Genomic DNA, 20,882 nt, shown 5'->3' with positions numbered 1-20,882 from the left:
GGGGACAGGCAGCAATTGGATAGGCATGGGAGTCTAGGAGGTTTATCAGGGGACAGGTAGGGGGTGGGGTCCTGGGGGGAAGTTGGGTGGGGTCTCAGGAGGGGGCAGTTGGGGACAAGGAGAAGGGAGGCTTAGATAGGGGCTGGGGTCCCAAGGGGCAGTTAGGGGCAGTTGTCTCGGGAGTGGGTAATGGGGGACAAGGACCAGTGGTGCTTAGATAGGGGGTGGGGGTCCTGGGAGGCAGTTGGGGCAGGGGTCTGGGGAGGGGGCAATCAGCGGCCAGGGGCTGGGATTCAAAGGGCTCTGGGCTGCCCGCTGCTGCGGGGAGCCCAGAGCCTTTTAAATCCCAGCCGCGGCCGGGAATCAGAGGGCTCTGGGCTGCCTGCAACCGCGGGGAGCCCAGAGCCCTCCGATTCCCAGCCGCAGCTGGGATTTAAAGGGCTCTGGGCTCCCTGCCGCAGCGGGCAGCCCAGAGCCCTCTGATTCCCAGCCGCGGCTGGGATTTAAAGGGCTCTGGGCTCCCCGCGGTTGCAGGCAGCCCAGAGCCCTCTGATTCCTGGCTGCGGCTGGGATTTAAAAGGCTCTGGGCTCCCCGCCGCAGCAGCCCAGAGCCCTCTGATTCCCGGCCGCGGCTGGGATTTAAAGGGCTCTGGGCTCCCCGCGGTTGCAGGCAGCCCAGAGCCCTCTGATTCCCGGCCGCGGCTGGGATTTAAAAGGCTCTGGGCTCCCCGCAGCAGCGGGCAGCCCAGAGCCCTCTGATTCCCGGCCGCGGCTGGGATTTAAAGGGGCAAAACCTAGCTCCAAATATTGGTGGAGCAGAGCCCCTGATTTTGAATATTCCTGGGGCTTTAGCTCCACGAGCCCATATAAGTTGGCGCCCATGGGTGCTGGTTATTTGAGATGGCACATGGAGTAAAATATACCGTCTCTAGGGTCTATATGGTTTAAATGATTAATATATTGAACATTTATATCACAGTAGTGCCCAGAGGCCCTGATCAGGATTGGGGCCCCTTTATGCTGAGTACCGCACAAGCTCATGCCAAGACACAGCCCCAAAGGACCGATTGTTTAGAAGTTATTAAATCATTTGTAGCCATGAGTATTTCCGAGCAAAGTGGAAGTGGGGAATTTAGCAGGGCTGCAGAACTTTAGACGGCTGTCCACATGGACGGTGGGTATCGTAGGTAGGGGAGGCTGTGCCTCCCCAAACAGCCTAGTGTGGCCCCGCCCACACACCAGGCCCCCTCCCCTCCTGCAGTTCCCAGCACTCTGCCCTGACTGGCCCAGACTGGCTGGCTTGCCTCTCACAGGGACTGGGGGCGGCTGGTGGTGGGGCAGTGCTGGGGCTCAGACTGCACCAACCGGTACTCTGGGGCTGGCCGCACAGGAGCACGCGCTGCCCGAACCTCCGGAGCGGGGGGTGCTGCGGCTGTGCCACTCGGCACACTTGCAAGAGGGGAATCCCCTGGAGGATTTCACTCTGGCACAGAAGGAAGGAAAGAACCGAGTCATGGAGTTGAAGGCCAGAAGGGACTATTAGGTCATCTGGGCTGACATCCAGTATATCACAGGCCACCAGTGCCACCTAGCACCTACCACTAAACCCAACAATGGAAATGAGACCAAAGAAAATAAGATCCATAGGAGACTAGACTATTATGGGCTCCAGGCAGAGAATAGGAGGGACCAAGGTGCACCAGTGCCCGATGCCCCTGAAATGGCAGGGAAATGAATAAGTCAGATATACTCAGATAATCCTGGCAAGTGACCCACACCCACACAATGCAGAGGAAGGTGAAACCCCGCCAAGGTCACCGCTAGTCTGATCTGGGGGGAAATTCCTTCCTGACCCCACATATGGTGATCAGTTAGACCCTGAGCACGTGAGCAAGAACCAGCCAGCCAAACATGAGCTTGAGAATAGAAAGAGAGAATACTTGGTGCCATCTCAGAGCCCTGGCCACCCTGCCCAGTGTCCCATCTCCAGCCATCGTCATCCCTGATCCTTCTGGGGAAGAATATATTTAAAAACTCCACCCTCAAAATATATTGGGCAAAAACAACCCCCTGCCAGCAACCAGCTGAATCCCTGAAGCATGACACTTAGGGACACAGGCCATAAACCAGAAGTGAGCTCTGGACTGTTGGGCCCTGTCCCCCCACACCATCACAAGCAACCCAGGCATATAACTGCTCTCACAAATTTGTCCAGCTCTCATTTTTGTCATTTGCTCTCACAACTCCAACCCTCTGTTAGAAACCTTTAAATTTCCGGTCTAAATTTGTTCATGGCCAGCATATACCCATTTTTTTGGTACCAACATTATCGGTTAGCTTAAATAGCACCTCACCCTCCATGGTATTTACATCTCATGTATCTATAGAACACAATCATATCCCCTCTTAGGCTTCTTTTTGCTAGTCTAAACAAGCCAAACTCTTCCAGTCTCCTCTCATAAGAAAGGCCCTCCATTCCCCTGATTACCCTAATGGCTCTTCTCTGCATCTGTTCCAATTTAAATTCAAACATGGGTGACTAGAATTGTATACAGTATTCCAAATGAGGTCTTACCACTGGCTTGAACAAGCACACCAGAGAGGGCCCTTCTGCAGAGGCTCATCCCTGCTGAGATTCTGAGGTTTGGGGATGCCCTGCTGACCCTGTCACATGACTCTTCTTGCTCCCATGCGGAAGAGGGGGCTCTCCAGTGAGAGCACCCTTCAGTTTCCATGTGCATGGCTACAATCTCTGCAGCATCATGAACTGACTGCTTTCAGCCATGATCTCATTATTTAGCAGCAGCAGAATTCCAGGGCAAATCTATACTGGAGCCCTCCGTGCGGGCTGCAGCTGACTTCTTGGGGATTCAGCTCATTCCAGCAAAAAACAAAGTCATTAAATAAAGGACGAACACAAGCAGCAACACAATCACCTGAAATTTAATGCAATTTAAGTATGGTCTTAAGTGCTTTGTTTAACAAGGAAGAGATTATTTGTATGCTTAAATTAAACATAATTTCAGTCTGGAAATAAGGCGTAAAATTTAGCAGAGACTTAATTAGCCACTGGAACAATTACCCAGGGTTGTGGTGGATTCTCCATCACTGCTAATTTTTAAATCGAGATTGGATATTTTACTAAAAGATCTGCTCTGAGAATTATCTGGGGGAAGTTCTATGGCCTGTGTTATACAGGGGGTCAGATTAGATGATCACAATGGTCCCTTCCGGCTTTGGAATCTATGGACCTCTGAATATGCTTAAGTGCTTTTCTGAATGGGGGTCTGAGTGACAGTTTAGCTATCGACACTGGACCAGTCCATTTATTAAGTAGGATTAAAAGCCTAACATCTCTCCATTTTTTCTCTCTCACAGCGCGCTGGCTGCTGGGTATTATATCATGTCACTCTGCAATGGTTTGCCTCATCACCTTAGTTTCTATTTCCTCTTTGATTCTTTGTTGTGGGGTTTTAACAGCCCTCATTACCATTTTAGACATGAGGTCATAGTTCTATTCAAGCATCCTTATTCAATTAGCATGGGCAACATTTTTAATTGGCTTCCGCTACACAACCAGACGTGAGTCCAGTGTAGTTAGCAGTTGTAGAAGAGGGACAGAAGGGTGGTAGATCACTATTTATTTGCTCCTAACAATAGATTAGGTGAGTGCAACATTCAGACTGCTGTTTAACAGCAGTTAACGACTGTAGCCTAAATGCAAATCAGGTACATTGGTATGTAGACGGCCTTTCCTTCATGACATTGCTTTGTTTTCTCCACTGCATTGCTAGCTTCCCTGAGATAAAAATTAATTCCCTTTGGTCAGAAATATGGCCAGATTCTGGGATCCTTCCTCAGGCAAAACTCTTATGGACTTTGATGTGTAAGGAAGAACTGGGTGAAAACTGAAAAAGGGTCTCACGATTTGACTTACAATTATTAAGTTTTATTTTAGATGATCAAGGCTCATATTGCCACAGAACCTAAGGGCAGGTTCTCCACTAGTGTAATTGGTGTAGATTCTGATTTACATCATCTGAGAATGTGGCCCCCAGTAAGTTAAAACATCTCCACAGGATTATCTGTATTTGTGAAGTATCCATTCCAGCATGGAATTGAGCCCCACACCTCTGGATCCAAAAAGCAGGAGGGCTACCTCTTTAGTGAAAAGAGAAGCTACTGTTTCAGTAGTTGTCCTATATGAGCCTATTATTAAAAGGCTTATGCAAAAAAATTGTACATGTGTATAACAAGGTACCCACAGCGCCCCTTGGCCCCTCTCCTCCGTGAATCAGGAACACTCCAATCTGGTGCAACACCCATGTTCTTTATTCGTGATCAGTTCCCAACTATATACAGGCTTTACAACTGCTTGGCCTACCACAGGACTGTATTTTTTTTCCTTCTGAGCTATCCCAATCCAAATACCAACACAATTCTGCTCTTTCAAGAATCCAGCTGTGGTGTGGCAGGCCAGGTGACAGCTCATGCCAAGACCCCTAGGTCTCAACTGAACACTGACCAATACATAGCTGGAAGCCATCTGGCTCACCTGTGGGTTAGTATTGTTAAAAAAGGTATTAGAATTCTAAGAATGTGTTAAGCTTTTATGAAATGCGTGTGAGTTGCTGCAAGCATTATAACATCTGTATCCCATGTATAAGGTCATGGGCAGTTGGTGGATCCCTGGCTTGAGGAAGCTAGCCCCAGCCCCACCCCTGCCGCCCAAGGCCTCTGCCCAACACCCCCAGTCCACTCCCTCCCCCTGTGGCCACTGGCACTGTCCCAGCCCAGGCTAGCATTCCCAGCCCCTCCGCCCCAGGAGTGCCAGGCAGGGCAGCCCTAGCCCCACCGGCCCCAGAGCACCAAACAGCACGGTCCCCGACCCCCAGCAGGCCGGCTCCCTCACCCCTGAAGGCTCCCCCCAGACGGGCAGGCAGCATGGCCCCAGCGCCAGGAGGATGGGTGGCGTAGCGTGGCCCCCAGCCTGCGTGCCCCAGCCTCTGGCACAAAGGGAACAGCCTTACAGCAGGCAGGATGGCGGCTGGGAGTGGAGCATGGGTGGGGACACATCACACTGTTTGGGAAGGCAGAGCCTTCCCATGCCTACGATACCCGCCACCCATGTATAAGGTAATATGTAAGAGGTTTGCTCAGTAACTGTAAATCACCAGAAAGGAAAAAAGCATTAGCAAGTGCGAAATACCAGTGTCCAATGTTATCTTCTGCCCAACTAAGGGAGGCCCATCAGCACCAGACAAATCATTGTGAAACTTCAGAGGACAAGAGACTTTGTTGATCGTCCCCACCACCCCAGGAAGAGGAGCTGTGCAAGTAAATTGCTCCCAACAGCTGAACTGGCAACTCAAAGCAGAAGAGGGCAAGGAATAAAAAGCTCTGACAAGAAGGAAGTGTATCTTTTATGCTGCTTCAAATTTGATGGGCAAGGATTACTAAACATAAGCAAAAGATCCCCAGTGCTTGGCCTGGGTTAGCCCTAATGGACATAGAAAACTTGCTTATTATAGAATCTTCTATTATTTTTTAGAAGCAGCAAAGAATCCTGTGGCACCTTATAGACTAACAGACGTTTTGCAGCATGAGCTTTCGTGGGTGAATACCCACTTCTTTGGATGCAAGTAGTGGAAATTTCCAGGGGCAGGTTTATATATGCAAGCAAGAAGCAAGCTAGAGATAACGAGGTTAGATCAATCAGGGAGGATGAGGCCCTGTTCTAGCAGTTGAGGTGTGAAAACCAAGGGAGGAGAAACTGGTTCTGTAGTTGGCAAGCCATTCACAGTCTTTGTTTAATCCTGAGCTGATGGTGTCAAATTTGCAGATGAACTGGAGCTCAGCAGTTTCTCTTTGAAGTCTGGTCCTGAAGTTTTTTTGCTGCAGGATGGCCACCTTAAGATCTGCTATTGTGTGGCCAGGGAGGTTGAAGTGTTCTCCTACAGGTTTTTGTGTATTGCCATTCCTAATATCTGATTTGTGTCCATTTATCCTTTTCCTTAGAGACTGTCCAGTTTGGCCGATGTACATAGCAGAGGGGCATTGCTGGCATATGATGGCATATATTACTTTGGTGGGAAAATTCCACCATGATTTCAACAGCTTCCACCCCACCATCAACCTCAGCCTGGACCAATCTACACGGGAGGTCTACTTCCTAGACACTACGGTGCAAATAATTGATGGTCACATTAATACCGAAAACCTACCGACCGCTATGCCTACCTTCATGCCTCCAGCTTCCATCCCGGGCACACCACAAGATCCATTGTCTACAGCCAAGCACTGAGGTACAACCGCATCTGCTCTAACCCCACAGACAGAGACCAACACCTATACAATCTCCACCAAGCATTCTCAAAACTACAGTACCCGCACGAGGAAATAAGGAAACAGATCAACAGAGCCAGATGTGTACCCAGAAGCCTCCTACTGCAAGACAAACCCAAGAAAGAAACCAACGGGACTCCACTGGCCATCACATACAGTCCCCAGCTAAAACCCCTCCAGCGCATCATCAGGGATCTACAACCCATCCTGGACAATGATCCCACACTTTCACAGGCCTTGGGTGGCAGGCCAGTCCTCGCCCACAGACAACCTGACAACCTGAAGCATATTCTCACCAGTAATTGCACACCGCACCACAGTAACTCTAATTCAGGAACCAATCCATGCAACAAACCTCGATGCCAACTCTGCCCACATATCTACACCAGCAACACCATCACAGGACCTAACCAGATCAGCCACACCATCACCGGTTCATTCACCTGCACATCCACCAATGTAATATATGCTATCATATGCCAGCAATGCCCCTCTGCAATGTACATCGGCAAAACTGGACAGTCTCTAAGGAAAAGGATAAATGGACACAAATCAGATATTTAGGAATGGCAATATACAAAAACCTGTAGGAGAACACTTCAACCTCCCTGGCCACACAATAGCAGATCTTAAGGTGGCCATCCTGCAGCAAAAAAACTTCAGGACCAGACTTCAAAGAGAAACTGCTGAGCTCCAGTTCATCTGCAAATTTGACACCATCAGCTCAGGATTAAACAAAGACTGTGAATGGCTAGCCAACTACAGAACCAGTTTCTCCTCCCTTGGTTTTCACTCAACTGCTAGAACAGGGCCTCATCCTCCCTGATTGAACTAACCTCGTTATCTCTAGCTTGCTCCTTGCTTGCATATATAAACCTGCCCCTGGAAATTTCCACTACTTGCATCCGAAGAAGTGGGTATTCACTCACGAAAAAGCTCATGCTGCAAAACGTCTGTTAGTCTATAAGGTGCCACAGGATTCTTTGCTGCTTCTACAGAACCAGACTAACACGGCTACCCCTCTGATACTATTATTTTTTGAAATTTAAGATTGAAACTCATTTGTGTGTATCTATGTTTACCGCCTTTAATCTTGTAAATAACTCTCATTTCCTTTTCCAATATAATAAATCTTTAGATAGTTATAGGATCCGCTACAAGCATTGTCTTTGGGGAGAGATCTAAGATGCAACTGACCTGGGGTAAGTGACTAGTCCTTTGGGACTGGGAGTAACCTGAATACTGTTGTGATTTTTTGGTGTAAGGGGCTGTCTATCACAATGGCAAGCTTACCTGGGTGACAAGATAGATCAGAGCACCCAAACCATTGCTACTTTGACTTCAGATCACTGCAGCAACTTCCACTTATATATCTCAGAGTCAGTCATTGAGGGTTTTTTTATGTAACTCAATGTAGAATTTTATAATCCAGTGCACAGATGACAGGTTGAACAAATAAAAAGGGATATTGTTGCAGGAAAAGTTTGGTTTGGATATAACCTTACCAATGCACAGTGTGCCAGAGCCCCCAGACATGGTATCAGGATGCAGAGAGCTACAGAGAGAAAGGCACACCCATGGCAAATGATCCATGTAATATTAATAGCCTAGAGCATGCCTTGGGGGATTCTCCATCACTGACAATTTTTAAAACAAATTGGATGTTTTTCTAAAAGATCTGCTCTGGGAATTATGTTGGGGGAGTTCTGTGCTACACAGAGGTCAAACTAGATTATCACAATCCGCTAATTTAAAAGTGAGCTTCAGGTTAAAAAAAAGAATGTGTGGAAGCCCAGAGATCTAGCAATTGCTCTGCTTCAGGCATAACATGGAGAGCTGGCAGGGAATCAGAGCCTTTGCCCAGGAAGCAAAGTTCAAAGCAGGCTTTGCGTTCCAGTGCACTGCTGCCCCTTCGCAGGAGAAGGGGATTCTTCAAACTTTCCAAGGTCCTAGCCTCTCAAAAACACTTTCATGCTATTATGCAAATGGCTTCAGTGCTGTTTCCATAAAAGCTGGTCACCAAGGACAATTAGCATTCATTAGTATGCAATAAAGTGCTGATGTGAATATTGCCAAAAGGCAACAGCCATCTCATTTGCTCTCCCTCCTCTAATTAGAGCTTGTGGAAATCACACTACTTCCTTTCACAGAAGCCCAGGAAAGCAAGGAGCATCAATCAAGCTTCAGAAAGCTGCCAGGCGAACAGGAGATGATGGCTTCTTTAAAGCCCCAATGATAAGTCCAACATGGCAGCCCCCCGCAGCAGAACTCTGTGTGACAGTGGCACTGGAACAGGGATGGGGTGGGGACCACAGCCCAGCCACTTTTCCCCATGGCGGCCCCAGCCAGGCCAGCAGCTGGTGTGGGACATGCAAACCCTTCACCTGCCTGCAATGTGGGGGGGCTGAGAGCAGCCCCTGGCCCATGTCCCTGCCCAGCCCAGGGCAGGTAGAGGTGGAAGGTCTGCGATTCTGTGCCAGCTCCTCACAGCTGCCTGCACAGTTCTTTCCGACCCAGCTCTGGCTGGGAGGGGGGCCTCAGAGAAACAGTCTGGCCATGGGAAGAGCTGCGCAAGCAGCTGTGGGGAGCCTGGGTTCCTCCACCTACCCTGAGTGGGGGGCCCAGGGCTGCTCTTGCTGGAGCCCCTGCACCACAGGCAGGTGAAGCATCCATGTCGCAGCTCTTCACAGCTGCCCACGTGCAGGGCTCCCCAGCCCCACTCTGACTTCTGGTTTAGCTGGGGCAGGGTCTCCGGGGGGGGAAGAGGAGGACAGGGCCTCGGGGGTGGGGACACCTGCCCCCCCCACCCCTTTTTGGAAGGCTCCAACGCCTTTGCTGTCCAATGGCCAGTGTTGCAGTGCAAATCACATCACTCCGCAGTAATAATTAGGGCTGGTGCCTAGTCACTTGCAGTTCACTGCTGCACTCAGCTCCAATCAGGAAGCTCAGGCGGCCATCTTGTCAGCTCTCATACACAAAACAGGGCTGGCACGTCAATGAGAAGCCCCAGCGTGTTGCAGGAAGTGGTGGTTGTGACGCAACAGGTGGCGCCCTTCCTTCAAGTCAGTGTTGAACTAATGCTGCAACGTGTCAGATTAACAATGGTGGGTCAGGTTTATGTGCAGGTATCTGTGTTTTCTGAGGGGGACTGTGATGGGGGGTGTGCCCCACACTGCCCCATAAGGAGTTAATAGAGCCCTATGGAGGCTGCATAGGTTGCAGACAATTAGAGAAGGGCTGCGAGAGGCAGCCAATCAGAGCTGGGCTGGCCCATATAAGAAGGGCTGCAGAGCAGCTTCAGTCACTCCCTGGAGCTTGAGGAGGGAGAACTGGCTGCATTGCAGGAGCTAGCACCAGACCAGTGAGAGTGAGCTCGAGCTCGAGCTCCTGGCTGACTGCTGGCATACTGAGGCCCTGAGACAAGGGCAGAGAAGGTGCTGGGGCTGCCGGGAAGTAGACTAAGAGGTTGAAGGGGATGCAGCATGCGGCTGCCCTCTACAGGGTCTTGGGTCAGGACCTGGAGTAGTGGGTAGGCGCGGGTCCCCCCTGCCCCCACTCACCACTGGGGAAGTGGCTGGAGAGCAGACTGCTGCCCCCAAGGAAGTGGGGAGCACAGAGTGCAGCATAGCCAGAGGGCTGTGTCATGAAGAGGATGCTGTGGTCCTGGGACATCCAGCAGGGGGTGCCACAGTGGTGAGTCACACCCCATCACACTGACACAAAACTGAAGCACATTGTTTGTGAGTTGTCTTCCCCCATCCTTTTCTGGGCTTCTGTCACTTTGACGTATTTACATGAATATAGCTGAAAGGGTTTTGATACTAGAAACCCATAGCCTCCAATTTCAGGCCAGGTCTACACTACAGACCTATATCGGTATAACTATGTTGCTCAGGGGTATGAAAAATCCACACCCCTGAGCGATGTAGTTATACCAACCTAACCCCCAAATGTAGAGAGAGCTATGTCAACTGGAAGGCTTCTCCCATCGACATAGCTCCTGCATCTGGGGGAGGTGGATTAACTGTGCTGACAAGAGAAGCTTTCCCATCAGTAAAAGCAGCAAAGAGTCTTGTGGCACCTTATAGACTAACAGACGTTTTGGAGCATGAGCTTTCGTATTCACCCACGAAAGCTCATGCTCCAAAATGTCTGTTAGTCTATAAGGTGCCACAAGACTCTTTGCTGCTTTTACAGATCCAAATTAACACGGCTACCTCTCTGATACTTTCCCATTGGTGTAGCAGCATCTTCACTTAAGCGCTTCAGCTTCTAAGAAGTTATCAGAAAGTAACAAGAAGGTCAAGCTTTTTGGTTATGCTCATTAGGCTTGTTAGGATACAATAAGCTAGAGGGGAAGGGAAACGAGTGAAGTCATTACTGGTTGGGGAGAGGGGTGTAGCATCTAGACCAGGGGTTGGCAACCTATGACACGCTGCTGCCTGCCGGGGTCCTGGCCGCCGGCCGCGCTCAACCCGCTGCCAAATCCTGCCCGGCCCGTTCTTCTCCACCCCTCCTGCCAGCATTTGCACATGCTTTCCTGACCTCCGTCACTTCTGGCGGGAGGTTGTGTTTCCAGGTTAGCATGTCCCTACCACTACCTGGTGTCCACGGAGTCTGAGCGGCCCTGCCGGCGGGGGCAGGAAGAGTGACCCGGCCCCACAGGAGTTGCAGTGCCCGCGAGGCTTGTAAGTGTGGAAAGGTCCTGGGTCCCAGCTGTGCCTTGTGCCCGCCCACCCCAAGCAGGCAGGCTGCCCCAGGGTTGGAGCCCTGGTGCCGGGATGAGCTCGGCTTGGTACTGGGGAAGGCTGCATCCCACAGCCCGAACCCAAGCCCAGGAGCTGCGGTTCGCCGCCTGCTGGCCCCTGGGAACAGCTGGGTCGCGCCTCTTTCCCCACCCCAGGTCACTGTACCCCACTCCCCTCTGGCACTGAGGGCAGAACCCAGGAGTCCAGAGCCCTAGTCTCCATCTGCCCCCCACCCCCTCGAACAACTAGAGCCCAGCTGGAAACCTAGGAATCCAGAGTCCTCTGTCCCAGCACTCCTCCCTCGAGCGTCAGACACCAGCCCCTTCCCGGAGCCCAGGAGTCCCAACTCCCACCCCGCTCCCCGCACTACCCCCCCACGTCCCCCCATCCCTCTGCCCTGACGCCTGCACTCCATATCTCCCATCCCTCTGCCCTGACCCCTGCACCCCCCACACATCCCCAACCCCCTGCCCTGACCCCTGCACCTCCACGACCCCAGCCCTGACTCCTGCACCCTCCTCACACACACCCAGCTCCCTGCCCTGACTCCTGCACCCCCACATACCCAGCCCCCACACACCCCATGCCCTGACTCTTGCACCCCCCACATCTCCACCCCCACCCCAAGCACCAAATGGGAGCTTGCACACTGCCTCCCGCACATTCCCACCTGCACCCCTCGCACCAAATGGAAGCTGCCCAGGTAAGCACTCCACACCCAAACCTTCTGCCCCAACCCTGAGCCCCCTCCTTCATTTTAGCTCCTGGCCGGACCCTACACCCAACCTCCAGCCTGCTCCTTCACCCCCAGCCCTGTGCTCAGTGCACTTCCCGCCCTCAGCTCAGTGCAGAGAAAGAGGAAGAGAATGGGCTTGAACGGGGGAGAAGGTAGGTACCCCCTCTACGTGGGCAGGGCTGCGATCTCTCCTCTGGTGGGAGATATTTCCACATAAATAGACCCAGGTGGCCTCTTTCAATTTTTAAATGTCTTACCCATTTTGCTGCTAATACCCAAGTTTATTAAAACAATGATTTTTTTTTTAAAAATCTAATTTCTTGCCACTGATGCTGCTTGTTTGTTCTTTGCATTTTGTTTACCTTGGGAGATGAAAGCAGGCTGGTCAACTTCATTCTGTTTTTAGCCAATTTCATTTCCTGACTTTCAGAGTGAGGGAAACCCAGCTGTGTTTGGCTTCACTCACTGCAGCAAAAGGTATTAATGTAAAAAAGTGATCATAGTTTCATTAGCATTGAAATATAAAATTCACTATTATTAAGTTCTAGGATGTATAAAACCTACAGTGATATAGATAGTCCAGGCTCTTTAACTCCATGATCTACTGTTTATATTCAGCAATAAAGGATATTTATATGCACCAAACAAAAAAAAGCACTCAGATTTTCTGAATCATGAGGATAATTCTACAAGGTGCTAAGCACCCAAATCCTCCACTACAGAGTTAAGAGCTCTTTGCACCTTGCAGAATATTTGCCTAATCCTATTGGCAGTACAGTGATAGGCACATCAGAAATACACAGAGAAGAGATGGATAGATTCCCAAAGAAAGAAAAATGGGAAACAATTTACAGTAAAAGGAGATTTGGCACAAAGACTCGCTGAAGCTGCTAATGACATGACAAGAATTTATTGGATGTAGAGAACAAGAGTCCTTGGCTCTGTAATGGACTCTAAACAATTCCATACCATCTAAACAAACCCTCCCCATAGTGAACCCTCCTGTGGTGAGTGCTGAATGCCATATGTAAGTCCGCAGCATGGACTAAATGAAGAAAACAAACTGTAACCAGCTCTGCCTTCCAAAAGCAACAGGGAAACAATGCAGCCCCCCGTGTTTGGATTCTCTTTTCCCATCATGCTGAGATAATCCACAGCTCCAGGTGACAAGTGTGGCAGCGCTCACAGCACTTTCCCTAAGCATCAGGCAGGCTCTGCACATACAGAAAGTGAAACAGCAGGAAATCTTACCTAGAGTGGCTCCACTGAAAGGGTTGTTTAGCACAGAGGTTCTCAACCTGTTTTTTTTCTGAGGCCCCTCCCCCACCCCAACATGCTATAAAAACTCCATGGCCCACCTGTACCACCACAATTGCTTTTCTCCATATAAAATCTATGGCTGGCATGAAGGGGTAGGAAAGAGGCTAATTGCCTGGGGGCCCATGCCACAAGGGGCGCCATGAAGCTAAGTTGCTCATGCTTCAGCTTCAGCCTCAGGTGCTAGAGCTCAGGGCCCCAGGCTGCTGTCCTGCATGGTGGGGCTTCAGCTTTCTGCCCTGGGCCCTAGTGAGTCTAACACCAGCCATGCTTGGCAGACCCCCTGAAACCAGCTTGCAGCCCCCCAGAAGGCCCCAGACCCTTGGTTGAGAACCACTGGTTTAACTTCCCTTGGTGTCCCAGTCCAGGGGCCTGTTTTAGTGCAGCATTCAGACCAGGGGCTTGGGATCACTGTTGTTGCAGAGGCTGGACCCTAAATGGCTGAGGGTAGGGAGAACTGCAGATTATTCAACTGCAAACAAGCTGGACAACTAAGAAGCAGCCCTGACCAACAACTTTGTTTGAAAGGCTGCAGGTCATGACACCAGATCTCAGTGACCTCAGGGAGGGCTGTAGCCACCTCCACTGAGATGTCACTGTTTTGAGCTGAATCACCTGTGCAGTGGGGAAGGGAATTGTGATCACTGCCCCCAAACCCAGGTTAATACCACTTGGGCAATGTTGGGACTTACTGGCTTTTTTCAGGCCTCAATCAATAAAGAGAGATACCAAGAGCAAACTAACCTACTAAGATTACTACACCACTCCAGATCTAATGTGATTGTTCAAATTTTGTCACTGTGTGCAAGATGCTCCTCCTCATGACTGGTGCCCCCCCATACTGGGGGCACCTGCTGAAGGGGAGGACGACATGTGACCTCCCCAGGTGACTTCTCCCCACTCCGCTCCCAGTCCAGGGGCCCTGTGCTCTCCTTGTCCCCTCCCCATTCTCCTGGAGAGGCTCTATCCTCCCACTGTGCCAGCTCCCCCGGCATGTTCGGCTGCTCTCCCTAGCAGCCAGGCCCTGGAGCCACTCCAGGATGCTGCCTGGTGCAGCACAGCAGCTACTTGGGAGAGTGCCGGGCTGCCTCCGGGACAGCAGCTGAGCGAGTCGGAGCCCCCCGCCCTCTGGCATGCTCTGTGCGCAGCAATAGCTGGCCGCGAGAGAGCCTGGCTGGGGAGGGGGCAGCGAGTACTTCTGGGGACAGGAGCCAAATCTGAACATCCCGGAGGGACAGGGGAGGCTCCAGCTCACTCGGCCGCTGTCCCCAGAAGCCAAGCCTGGGCGGGGGGCTGCCTGCTGCTGCCACAGCCAGGCAATCTCCCAGTCAGCCGCTGCGCTGCACCGGGCAGCGTCCCAGACAGCGTGGCTGGAAGAAACTCTGGCCCCATCTCTTCTCTTCCAGCTCTGGTCCCGCGCCTTCCTCTCCCTGCTGAAGGGGCACTTGACCCTTCATGCCCCGCCCATGAATCATCTCTTGTCATGAGACATCACACCACCGCAGGGCCTGTTGCTGAAACACAATGTTGTGATTAATGGTTACATTGTGCCAATGCAATGGCATGATACTGGGAAACTTACCATCATGACAGATTCATCTGACCACCAAACACTTACTTCAGCACACAGAACAGAGGACAACAGTACATCATGCACGCACACATGCACACCCTATCCCCATCAAGCAGAGGGCATAAGGGTGCACACGCATCAGTCCATTACCCAGCATGGATGCAGAGGAACTCTGGGAGAAGGAAACAACCCTCTTACATTTTAATGAAATAATGAAATGAAATTAGACCTTTTATTACCTTTAAAAAGAAAATCTGTAGCCTCTGTTTAGCCACAAACAGCAACAGGGCAAACCACAACACTCTACCACCCACCAATGTGTCTCACATCAGACCTCTTGGTACCAGCACACTTCAGTCCCTGTGCCTGTAAGTCCTTTTCTCCTTTGCTGAGAATGCCTACTAGGGGATCAGATGTGATGGTGGTTTTCTGGACACTTATCCACTGGGAACTGGACTGACGCGCCCTTCCCCCAGACTCATTTCATAGAGATCACCAAACACCCATGAAATGATCATCGCTTTTCAACCCTGCTAGCTCAGCCTGGATTCCAAGTAGTCCCCTAGAGTGAAAGATGAGCTATTCTACCACCAGCCCCAGGAGCCTGCCAGTCTTTTGAAATATTTAACTATAGTTTCTACATCCTGACACCTGCTTCCATTGTCCAATAGAGGAGCCACTCTATGCTGCTTTGTGCTTTCTTACTCCAATATAAGATAAGCATCACTGAGGACAATGCATATTTCAACAGATTCAGACTCTGAACCAGGCATCTCTCTTCTCCATTCTCATGAATATTTAAACTTCTCCATAGTACAACCCCCTGAATGCTCTACTCACGAGCGTCAAAGCTACTGAGGGCAGCCACCTGTGCTCTATTGTCTTGTAGGACAAAGACATGTCACGATGTTGTATCATGACAGTCTGAAATCTGCACTTGTTCACTGTAGCTCTAAATCAACATGCTGTGAACTATTATCCTCATAGTGGGATGCAATAACAGGGGCATACTGGCATATACTCATCATGCCTCAGTAATCTAGGTTCAATATCCCTGGACAACCATTTTTCCTCTATAACCTTCCAAGACATTTGAGGTTCCCTGTCATGTCCTTTCCCACTGTTCTGAGATTTCATCTTGCTTGGCTGTTGAATGATTGCTCGTCTCTGTGCCACTGGGCACAGCTGTCAATTACTGCTGCTTCATCCTTTGTCCCATGCCCAGCTATATGGTGATGGGCATGGGACAAAGGATGCAAGGACAAGTCAGAGTGTTGAACATTCACAAAGTTTAAGGCCAGAAGGAATCATCTAGTCTGACCTCCTGTATATCACAGGCTGCCAACGCCACCCAGCACCCAGTGTTTAAAGTGCAGGTCTACTCTGAAAAGTGATTCTAAAATGGCACTGTGGGGCTCTGGTTTATGGTCTCTCAGTGATATCCATACCAAATGTGCTCAGTCTGCAAGTCAAATGAGGGGTTTCTAAATATCAACCCTGCCAACTGACCCTGGGATCTGAGGGTCATGCTGGGCTCTTTCCTTGTCACCTCCATCAGCAGCAGTAAAGATTCTGCAGGATAAATCATGCCTCCTCTGTGATACCTATTGCCATTGCCTTCAGTGAGTTTGCACAGGTGTCACCAGAGCATGGTGAATAATTATGCAATGTTGCACAAGGAAGGATAGCCTACACTCCCCCCCTCTTAGCTATGCTGTTTCTGTAGGGCTCACAGGAGTAAAAGGTAGTAAAACCTGATTATTTGATTTATAAAACAATAGACATCTAGCTCACACTGCAGGTGCAGGGGGACAATTAATTAAAAATGCAATGTAATTAATCATTAAAGTCAGCAGCTATACACCCACGAGGAAGAGCTATGGAGAAAGAAGGGGTTGTTTTTAGATGTCACTTTTCAGAGCAGAACAGTGCTCTAAGGATGCTCTAAGCCAGGCTTCAAGGTAGAGCTACTGTTTTCATGAGATCCCTCACAATAGCACCCAAGCATTCCAAACATACTGAGGTCTCCTTAGTAACTCTGGGAGCCGAGCAAAGCAGCACTGCTACAAAAATCGGATGGCACAAATTTCAGGATGGTTGATAACCCTAGGAAGTGCAACATCTTTTTTCAGGGCTGGGGCAGCTGTGGAATTTAGTTAATAGTTGTGTTGCTGATGAAGAGGCAGAATGGGGCCCAGCATGTTCCTCCATAGTTATGTTGGCCTAATAGGAGTAAACATTTTTTTGTAGCAGTAAAGTCAGATACACAGATCTGAGAGCCAGAAGGGGTGATAATGCTCATCGAATCTGACCTCCAGCATAACACAAGTCATAGAACTTCCCTCAGTGATTCCTGCATCAAATCCGTATCTTCTTGTTGCACTAGAACATAAACACCCAGGCTCAAGTCCAGATCCTCAAAGGCATTTAAGCACCTAAGAACCTCTGAAGATCTGAGGCTAACTGTATAGTGTTGGGGTATGTATGAAAGATACATACAAAATGCAGTTATGCTGTATGTATAAGGCGATGGCGGAGATACACAAAGGATGCATAAGAAATGCCAGCTGTAATACAATACTTACGGCTTCTAACAGACAGCTCCGAGTTACCTGGGATCTAATTTCTTACAGGCAACATTTTCAGTGGCAGGCAACTCCTCAGACCTTTCTAGTCTGCAAACTACCTGCAATAGAAAATTCAGACTTAGGCAAAGGCACCTAGAAAAAAAATTAAATTGCATTCTCTGAAATATGCAAAGGGCCAAGAGGTCCGAGGTGCTAAGCTCCCTTAACTCCCAGAGAAGACGCGTGGAATTGAAGAGGCTCAGTCTCTCTCAGGCTTGGGTGCCAAGTGCTTCCCAGTTTTCCCATTGCTTAGAAGTAGAACAACAATGATGGTTCAACACCGAAAGGCACATCAGCCTCCCTCTCTCTCTGATGCTGACTGATTGTACGGCAACTTTAACAGTAGGGTTGCTCACATCTCATCCCCTCTCACCACCCCAGCCCAAAAATAAAATACACAATCCAACAAACTTGCTGAGGACATATGGCCTTCTGTGAAACAAGTAGTTGAACAGATCCGTAATTTGGCATCTTGCTACCAAATCTTCTTGCAAGAAGTCCCTGCAGTTACCAAGCACCAGTAAGATCCCACTACAAACAGGATTAAACAAAGACTGTGAATGGCTTGCCAATTACAGAACCAGTTTCTCCTCCCTTGGTTTTCACACCTCAACTGTTAGAACAGGGCCTCATCCTCCCTGATTGATCTAACCTCGTTAGCTCTAGCTTGCTTCTTGCTTGCTTATATATACCTGCCCCTGGAAATTTCCACTACTTGCATCCGAAGAAGTGGGTATTCACCCACGAAAGCTCATGCTGCAAAACGTCTGTTAGTCTATAAGGTGCCACAGGATTCTTTGCTGCTTTTACTACAAACAGGATCTTTCCAGAGCATTGCTTTTAATTTTTAAAAATTGTTCAGTGAGGCACTCAGCTGTGTCACCACAAAATGCCAAACAACAAAGCAAAAATGTTTTTAATGCACTGTCTTTTAGAGAGCTGAGGTGTTTCCAGGATGCTGTCAACACAACTATAAAATAATTGTATTTACACACAATAGCTTTTTCAGAAAAATTATCTGCAGCAAGACATTTGCAAATTGTGGTTACACCTGCCTGTCACTTCAAAAAGTGCAAGTCAGGCCCCAAATGCAGGTTTAGTAATTTACATAGGAGATATTTCTATTATCATGCAAATTTTACCTACAGTATTTGCAACCCAAACATTACTGCCGTGTGTTAATGCAGGAGATTCAAGAAAGCACTGCTAATTCCTCTGTGAACATGTATGGAGCACTGCCATAGTAATAAAAAGACTTAGACCAAAAGTATAACTGGGTTAAAAAAAAAAGAATAAGAGGACAGGTCCATCAATGGCTATTAGCCAAGATGTTCTGGGATGCAATCCCGGGCTCTGGGTGTCCCTAAATTTCTGACTGCCAGAAACTGAGTCTGGACAACACGGCATGGATCATCATTCCATAATTGCCCTACTCTGTTCATTCCCTCTGAAGCATCTGGCACTAGCCACTGTCAGAAAATGGGATACTGAGCTAGACAGACCATTGGTCTGGTCCAGTACAGCCATTCTTATGTTCTTAGAACGGATAAGTGGAACTAACTATTTTAGCTTGATTGTCCAAACTGAATGAAACACAAAAGTAAACAGAACATTAATGTAGAAAAGCAAGTCAGATTTTAACTGTCCTTCCATTTTAATAAACTACTACCTGAAGTTAATTCCCTGTGTTGTTAGTACCACTGAGAGGACATTTAGGTCCCAATCCTGTAACTGGTTCCACAAAGAGTCTAGACAGATCCCTGTGCCTGCACAGAACTAGATGCAGGACCACAGCCTTATTTTTACAACTTTTTTTAAACCCTTTAACCCAGATAAACTAGTGAGCTGAAGTTTCCATGAACTCTGCAAAAATTATCAACCCTCCTTCATCTCTGTCTGAGCAGCCAGTGCATTTTTCGATTAAAATACACACACACATTAAAAAGAACAGTTTCTGTGCTTCTTGTTTAAAATTGTGTTTGCCCAGCTAGAGGAAGCCTGTACAATTCTTTATCCTCCACCCACAGCAAGGTGCAGGGAGATTCCAAATAGCCCATCACCACCCCTGGCTGAAGAAAGAAAACCAAGTACTGTATGTAGAGCCCCCCAAAGTCTCTCTGTCCCCCCCCGCCCGGAGAAGGGTCTGAGGCGGGGGGTGCCTCCCAAACGGAGCGGAACTTGAAACAGCCAATTCTCGCTCGGAGAAGGGGGTTAAGATGAACTAGAAACTCTCAGACTCACGCATCGGAGCAGGTGCTCTCCTCGGCCAGGTGCGGGGAAGGGGGCCCGTCACTCCTGCCCAGCAGGAGGCTGCAGCGCCAGCCCCCGGTCCCGCCCTGGCGAGCACATATGGGGCGGGGGGGGGCTGGGGACAGTCACGACGCCGGCGACTGTGTGGGGCTGGGGCGGTGGGTGCCCCGGGGGCCGGGCAGTGTGGGTGGGCGTAGAAAAGACGCCGCTGCCAGGCCGGCCCGCCCCGCGCCTCCAGGATCCCGGGGCCCCGGGAAGGGGAGCAGTAAAGTCACTCGGCAGCTCAGCGCGGGGCCGGCTCCGCGGTCCGGCCGCCCAGGGGAGAAGCCGGGCCGCGGGGAAGGGAAGGAGGGGCCGCCCTGCCCGGCTCCGCCTGCCCCAGCGCAGCCCCCGCCCCGCACCTTCCCCAGCTCCCCGCCCCGCGGGAAAGGAGCAGGAGCCGCGACGCAGCCGGGAGCCTTTCAGAGCGCGCCGAGCCCCCGCCCCGCTCGGAGCGCGGGAAGCTCTCCCGCCCCAGGCCCTGGTGCGCCTCCTCGAACAGGCTCCGGCCAGGCGCGTTTCAAACGACCCCCCCCCCCCAATCCCTTAAGGCTCCGCCGTCCCCAGCAGAACTGCAGAGCAGAGACAGGCTGGGGGCGTCGCCCGGCTTCGGGCTGGACCGCGGGCGGCAGCCGTGTGGCACCACAGGCCCCGGGGCGCGAAGGAGAATGACGGAGCCCAGCTCACACTGCAGGGGCAAGACCGGCTTTAGGAAGTGCAGGGCCCAATTCGAACAGTTTTGATGGGGCCCTGGCAGGGATGACTTAAAAAAAAACACACACACACACACGTAAAAAAACACGTGGGGCTTGTACTCACCGGGCGGTGCGCCGAGTCTTTGGTGGCACTTCAGCGGTGGGTCCTTCACTTGTTCCAGGTCTTCGGCGGCACTGAAGGACCCACTGCCGAAGTGCCGCCAAAGACCCAGAGCGAGCGAAGGACCCGCCGCTGAAGTGCCGCTGAAGACCTGGAGCACTGCCAGGTGAGTAAAAATTAAAAAGGCGCCTCTAGCCAGGGAAGGGATTCTCACTGGGTGCGGGGCCCTCTTAGGCGCAGGGCCCGATTCGGGGGAATTGGTGGAAGAGGCTTAAAGCCGGCCCTGTGCAGGGGAACCAAAGAGGCCGAACGACTGGACTTTGGCCAGTGGTGCTAATGACCCTGACTTTGCCAGGTACCGCAGGACCTGTAATGGCCAACAGGAAAAGGCTCTCAGGCCTGTACTGCCTCCAGCAGCAGCACCCCAACTC

At 50.4% G+C, this 20,882-nt stretch overlaps 1 protein-coding gene across 6 annotated transcripts in view; it reads right to left on the bottom strand.

Annotated features, from left to right (window-relative positions):
- GPR156 (G protein-coupled receptor 156) overlaps window positions 1-19,702 on the bottom strand; it is a 54,739-nt gene extending 35,037 nt beyond the window's left edge. For 4 of the 6 annotated variants that reach the window (XM_045002415.1, XM_045002414.1, XM_045002418.1 and 1 more), the window contains exons 1-2: window positions 19,588-19,702; window positions 17,305-17,405 (exon numbers count right to left, since the gene is read on the bottom strand). The gene's annotated coding sequence lies outside the window, so the exon portion shown is untranslated. Of the gene's footprint in view, window positions 1-12,191; window positions 12,295-17,304; window positions 17,406-19,587 lie in introns of all 6 variants that reach the window. The other 2 variants (XM_045002416.1, XM_045002417.1) reach the window with 2 other exon arrangements.
- Between the last annotated feature and the right edge of the window lie 1,180 nt (window positions 19,703-20,882).

The sequence above is a fragment of the Mauremys mutica genome, chromosome 1, assembly GCF_020497125.1.
Source record: "Mauremys mutica isolate MM-2020 ecotype Southern chromosome 1, ASM2049712v1, whole genome shotgun sequence".
Classification (NCBI taxonomy): Eukaryota; Metazoa; Chordata; order Testudines; family Geoemydidae; genus Mauremys; species Mauremys mutica.
This window is presented reverse-complemented; position numbering and strand designations above follow the sequence as displayed.